The following is a 7,136-nucleotide window of genomic DNA, read 5'->3' on the forward strand; positions in this document are numbered from 1 at the left end:
ATCTCAGTAGGTGTGTGAGATTTGTATAACCATGGAAGAGAAGAAGCTGATGAAGCATCTCCTGGTACATGCATTTTTCTTTATGTAGTGGGTCACATCAATCTAATATTGTAATTACAAGCAGTGGGAAAACCTCACCAAAAATGGTTCAGGTGGGCCACCCGTCTAGTGCTAATATGCTTATTTGAAGTTTATATAAAATGACCAAACTTCTTGAGCCTGTAAAATTGGACAAGAAATTAGCATGGGCTTCTTGTGAGAATACCAGTTGGGCTGAAAATATACATCAGGAACAACACCTGTGGAATTTTGGCATGTCAGTATCTGGGTTTAGATTCTCTCATAGTTTACCAGCACTTATGCTTCTAAAGCAAGATTCAGATTTCAGTTTACACCGGTGCAATTTCATTTACTTAAACAATATTACTTTAGATTTACACTGAGAACAGAGTTTGGCCTGTGGTCACAGTTAGAGATTGACTCACAACAGGACACTGGATTTGGAAGACTGCCAAATGCAGAAGTTTTTAAAACCTGAACTGAAATCTGAATGGTAGCCTCTGCCTTTATGATAGACCCAGGTTCATTTAAGGCAGGGATTTTAAAGAATGCTTAAAGGAGTTAGGAGCATAAATCCCATAGGAACACAATGAGTTTTGGAAGTCGATGGGATGTGGGCTTTTGAAAATTCCACCCTAAAAAGTTTGCCTTGCACAGTGAGCTAACCTTTGAATGCATGTCAGCTGAATTTCAAAGTCTTAAAAACCCTAGACTAGACCAATTTCATGTGGTTTCTGGCTTCTTGCAAACATCTCACACATGGGCTCTTACCTCTTGAAAGGTATTCTGCAATTTCCAGTTCTTCCACCTTTAGCACTTGCGGCTGAGACAGTTCTATGGTTGTGGCCCTGCAATCTGTATTTTAACTGAAATTCCAGTGAAGCACAGGACAGGCTTGGTTTTCTGAATTGTAGCGTGCCTGCCTCAGGGTGTCCCCTGGTAGGCTCAGGACAGCCCTGCAAAGAGCCCCTCACCTCAGCTTCCCTTTCTGGATCCCCCAATAAATCGCCAAGTTTTTCCATTCTAATCACCACAGGCCTCCTGAGGGTCTGATTTATTAACAAAGTTCAAAACTAAACACTAAAGTTTTCCCTCCAGCCGGTACTCCACTGATTAGGTCAGAGTCCTTCCTGCCTTAGCAAGCTACTCTCAGCCCTTCCTAGCTGAAACAATTCCCCTGGTCTCAGGGTCTTCCCTGCTGTAGCCCCTCTCACTCTCTGCAGTCTTAGTACAGCCTCCTGAGCTTCTACCTTATGGCAGACACCTGCTTTTTATAAGAAATTGCTTGATTGCCTTCAGGTGGGGCTCGTTCTGTAATCAGGGTTGGCTTGGCCCCAGGCACTCCAGCCCAAGGGCAAGTCATCCTGTTACCTGAATCCACAACTGCATACTTAGGGCTTGACCCACTGTTCACTGAAGTCAATGGAAACACTCCTTCTGGCTTCACAGGCCTTTGAATAAGTGCCTTACTTTGTACATTCAGTTACCATGACTGCATCCGTATAATTGCATTTCTAAATGACCACTTAGATGTACACTCAGCCATATTTGCAAGCAACTATCCAATTTAAGTGCACAGTCTTGGCCACTGCAGTGAGAATAAGCCACAAAATGACATGCACACAATTGTGATAATCAAAATTCACTAATAGCAGGTGTATGTATGGAAGCTTCTATACTGTTTTAAACTAGGGGTGGGCCCAAGACACAGAATTCAACTCTAGGAAAAATGGCCAGAGTTGTAAAGCTGTTCTGTGTTTGTATAGCATCTAGCACAGTGACATCCTGATCATGATTTAGGCAACAGTAATAATAATAGTATTTATGTGCCTAAAAATGTAGATAGGTGCCTGGTGCAATTTTCAAAATTGTCTATGGATTGAAGTCAATGGGAGTTTGGTGCTTAGGTGATTTGAAAATCCCACTAGGCATTTATCAACATCTTTAGGTGTCTAAAAACCTTTACAAACCTAGCCATAAAAGTCTTCTAATCTATTTACATCCAGGCTCTTCGTTCTGTTCATTACAGAGACGCAGTTTGGATTCTGAACTGAACTTCCCCGAAGTTCTCAGCTGTTTGGATAATGTGTTTTGGTTCAGACTCATCTCTATACATGGGCTAGATGCTTGTCTCATCTGCAAATCAGGAGTAACTTTCCTAAAGTCAATAGAGTCCCACCCATTTAAAAGTGGTGTGAGATCAGAAACAGACCCATGGTTTCATACAGTACAAATTCAAAAGCACAAAGAAAATGATTACAAACTGTTGTATGTCCTTACCAGCACACACACACACACCTTTATTTATTTATTTATTTATTTAGCCAAATGCCCCAATCACTATAGATTCCAGGGGATGGGATAGAGAGAGGATTGTTTAGTTTTGTATTTTCTTTGGCAGTTTCCTATATTCCAGTCATAGCAAACAATTCCCCAGGAGATTGCAATAAACTTAATTTACTTTCCTTGACAATTGTTTATATTCATTTTAGTTTATTGTGTTAAGATGTTCAGTACCAGTTGTGGTTTTAAACATTGCTAACCATGTCACACTTCAAAAACACAGGAGTGATTGCAGGGGGGGATTCATTCCTGAATTCACTTAGCAATAAATTGAAGCATGTTGCCTTGTATGATACTTTTGCCAACTCCATGGTTTTATTTACAGAACGACATTATGTTCCAAAGCATTATAATTTCCTTCTTTTCCAGACAGATACTGTGTGACTGTCTGTAACATACTATCTGGAAAGATTTACTCCCTGATTCTGGGGGGGATCCCTTCAATAGCAAAATAGAGAAGAAATTTTCTCACAAAACGTTGTGGAAAATCCAGGCATATAAAAATTCAAGAGCAGCTTTTGCCTAGGTAGTTTAATTACTGTTATTCATTCAGACTCTTTCCCATGAATCATCTTTTAGAGGAACTGGCTATCTTTACACATTAATCCACAAAGCAAAGGGGTTATCTCGCGGATCTCAAGCAACTGCTTATAAATAGGGTTTTCCCACAGAACGCAAGCTGTGTTTGATTTAGCTACACATATATTTATGTGACAAAATCTAACCAAGCTGGACTTTGTGCCATAACTAGAATGTTTGCACAGTTACACCTGGATAAGAAAGTCCTTCTCTTTCAGCACTGAGGGGATTCCAGTGGCAGGAAAGCTTACATAATACAATCATGGTTTAAGGGACTCAGACATTTGCCAGTAGAACAGTGATGGCATTCCTTGTTTGGGAGTCTAGTATACAACTTAAGCGGGAAGTAAAAGATTAAGGGTAATGCCAAATAATAGCCCTCCCAGGAAAAAATGTGTATTTCATTCCTCACCTCAAACCCCAAGGATTCAATAAGTTGCTTTGTTTATAATTTGTTTAAGGGAACTCAGTGGGTCCCCACCAAGGGGTAGAAAAGATCTCAGTCCTCTTACTCATACAGAGGCCAAAAGCAGAAGCCTGCTGTTAAGCACCTCATTCATTGTAGCCTGATTTTCAAAACCGCTAAGCAGCCCCCATTGAGTTCAGTGCCTAAACCTGGACTAAGGAGGCTCACTTTGGCTCCTGCTTCTGAAACTCTCCGTCATTGGACTGCTTCCAGACCCACCCTGGTGGTTAGTTAAGGGAGTAGCAAAGAGAGTGTGCTCAGAACACACTGGTTTTCGGCTCTCCCAGCTGCAGGAGAGCATGCCAGATACGGAACTGCTCTATGTGGGGGGAGGAGAAGGGAGGAGGCTGTTCAGATGGTTACTGGGGGAAAGTGTCAGCCAATAAAAGAGAGGCGTGGGAAAACCTCGTGATTTAGTGACTAGCCAACTCCTCTGAATCACAACCTTGGGGAGGTGAGAATTAGCATTGCAAGAGCTTGGGGAAAACCCACCTGGAAACCAAGCTTGCTTTGAAGTAGAAGAAGAAGAAAAAAGGTTTCCAGTGCTTTCAAATATAAGTTTAATGGAAGTCAGTGGAGAGATGGTAAGGGAGAGAAAATGCAAGACTCTGAGGAGGAGGAGGGTGAGAGCAAAGGGATGGAAAAGAAGATTGTTCCTTAATTGTGCTGTGGACTTTCTCTCTAATAGGTCCCCTCCTCACTTACCCAGAGCAAAGCAGCTGGCACGTGGATCAGACATACAGCTGTGCATATTTAACACACAGAGATCTGATTATCTATTTGCTGGCTAGCCAGCAGCAGAATGATTTTGGAGGCGATTGCTCACAGTTGCTGAGAGAGAGAAAAAAAAGGAGAGTAAGCCAGTCATTAATCTTATAAAACAGGCTGTGCAGTGTGAGAGCCAGAACTGCTAGTCTCCTGCATCTGTACCCCTCCACCAGTCCTAAATCATGATATGATTCTCAACTCCTCTCCATTAGAGAGGAGAAAATGATTTAGGCTGGAATTCGGCGCCACGAAAACACAAAGCCCCACCACCCATATGACTTGCTACCAATTTTCACAGGTCTCAGGTCTCTAACCCGCTTTTTGGTATTTTAGCAGGCTGTCCAGTGAAAGATGCAGGCATATTTGGTGCCGGTCACTAGTCTCACGGATATTGTCATGTTAGAAGTCAGCCCCAGTATCCGGTTAACTGGAAGGCCTCTTTTTGCTGAACTGTTTTGCAATGATGATTGATACAGAGTAACAACATTCAAGTAAATCAACAAATATTCATCTCTCCCTTAGCAAAGGTATACGTGCTAAGACCCCAACTCAGCAAAACACTTAAGCACATGCTGAATTTTAAGCACATAAGTCCAGCCTTATTTGGCCAAGCATTTCAGCACATGCTTAACTTTAAGCATGCGAGCAGACCTATCGATAGTCAATTTAAAGTTAAGCACCTGCTTAAGTGCTTTGCTGAGTCAAGATCTAAATGCTCACAAGGTAATGGCTATAACCTATAACATTGTGATTTCTCCTTATTCATTATGCTTGGTGCTCAGCAGGACATTCCCAACAACAGCAGTGTATTACGGAGTGAAGACTCAACTTAGAGGTGGGACATTGTGCACAACCACAAACATCCATCTACATACATGTTTTAAGGTAGAGAAAAAAACCAATGATGGAGAACTAGGATCCAAAATGAGGGCAAAATTCTCAATAGGACTAGCAGTCCAAGGATCCAAACTATTGAAAATCAAGCCAAAGAATGCTGAGTGTAGCTTGCCAAAGTCAAAGCCAATCCACTCAGTTTTAATAGGTGTGAGACACAGCCAGTGCCTAATCAGCAAAGTTTTTTTCTCAACTGGGAAAACGAGTAGTGTTAGAAAATGTGCAAACTGACACAGTTTAATTCATGTGTTGGTAAACATGACATAGCACTGGTGTAGACAAGAGTTTAAAAATGTGTTAACTGGTGGTGATTAATCCTAGGCTTGCTTTAAAAAAAGCATTACCTGTGATCAGCTAACATGTTTTTAAATATGGTTATTGACAAATAACACATTAATTTCCCTATTTTATACAAAGCTCCAAACCAGATTTCAATTAAGTATACGCAGAAAAGTTCTGCACCTAGATATGACATTAGGGACACATGAACTAAAGGACTTTGTGGAATTGTCACAATTATTAAAAGCACTCTGAATATAAGTGTTCTCCCATTTAATTGCAAATTGCCATGTCTAGGAAGTTTGGCCAAAAAAAATTTTTTTTCACTTGAAAGTGAGCTATTTTCAGTGGAAATGGACCCTTTTGAAGCAAAATGGCCAATATATAACTCAGAAATGTGTGCAATGATGAGCAAAACTAGGCACTTTTCAAGTAAAGGTGGATTTGCAGTGAATACTTGCTACAATTAGCATTTTCTTTTCTTTTTTTTTTTTTTTTTTTAATTTGAAACCCTGTTTCATAACATTTCATTAAAAAAAAAAAAAAAAACCAGCAACAAAGGAATGTCTGCAGGTGAATGCTTATGGTCCAGACTCCAAAACAGAAACTCTTATATGAAAACCAATTAATAAAGAGAGAAAGCCATAGGGCAAATTCATCTCTGGTACAACTCCATTTACTTCAACATGTTTGTGATTTCTCTCAGAATCTGGCAAAAGATTACCCATCTTATCAACACAATTATTCAAGACCCTGATAACACCAAGTGGGGGAGCTTTACTGGACAATACTTAAAAATTGAATCCTGAAAAGACCATTGAGAAACGCTGCAGGACCTTGCGGGAAGTTTAACCAAAAGGACAGAAAGGAAGGGTTCAGAGGGCTTGAACCACCTGCTCCCTCTGGAGTCACTAGGAGTGTTTCCACTGACTTCAGGGGGAGCTGGATTGGGCCAAGAGTTAGCAGCCTGTGATTAAATAATTCACAGTTAATTAAACAGACAGTGCTTGCACAAAAAAGGAATGAAGTATCTGAAAGACACCTTTGCACAATGCATGTGTGTCAGATTCCAGGGATGTATTACCATCTGACCATTTAATTTTAACTAGCTCCCTTTTGATGAAGGTCATGGCCAAAAATTACTAATGAATAAAAGAGGTTTATTTGACAGGGACATGATGTTTACTGCAGCAACTATCACTATTGTTAATTGATCAGAAGGATTGTAGGTGAAGGAATACACTGAAAAAAATGCCACAAACAGAATGCTGTAAACGTGCTGCAGGTCAGCTTTGTTTTATAATTAGGTCATTGAGGGAGATGTTTGGGTCACTGGTGGTGGAACAGCAGCCATAACCACTAAATACGTCTGCTGTGACAGATGCCCAAGTTACTATTATGCATAAGCACCATGGATGCTAAGGAAAAAACAGACCTTACTGGCTATAAATATTTTAACAATGGCAGATGAATAATAAATTGGTGAGAACAACATAGTGACATAAGATCATGTGAAACTACACCACAGACTGTAACAATATGACCACTTGCATTAGAACAGGACATTTTAAAAAAATCATCCCTACAAACTGGTCAGCAGCCATTTGATTCCCGTTTCCGATCTAACTAAGAGTGCCACATCTAGATGTAAACAATGGAACAAGTAGAACTAGAAAGGCCCAATCGGTGTGTATTAAATAAAACTAGAAGAATCTATTCTCATGCCACAACTAAACAATAAATCCAT

The sequence above is a fragment of the Emydura macquarii genome, unplaced genomic scaffold, assembly GCF_026122565.2.
Source record: "Emydura macquarii macquarii isolate MOO-44397 ecotype Brisbane River unplaced genomic scaffold, CSIRO-AGI_Emac_v2 contig_2676, whole genome shotgun sequence".
Classification (NCBI taxonomy): Eukaryota; Metazoa; Chordata; order Testudines; family Chelidae; genus Emydura; species Emydura macquarii.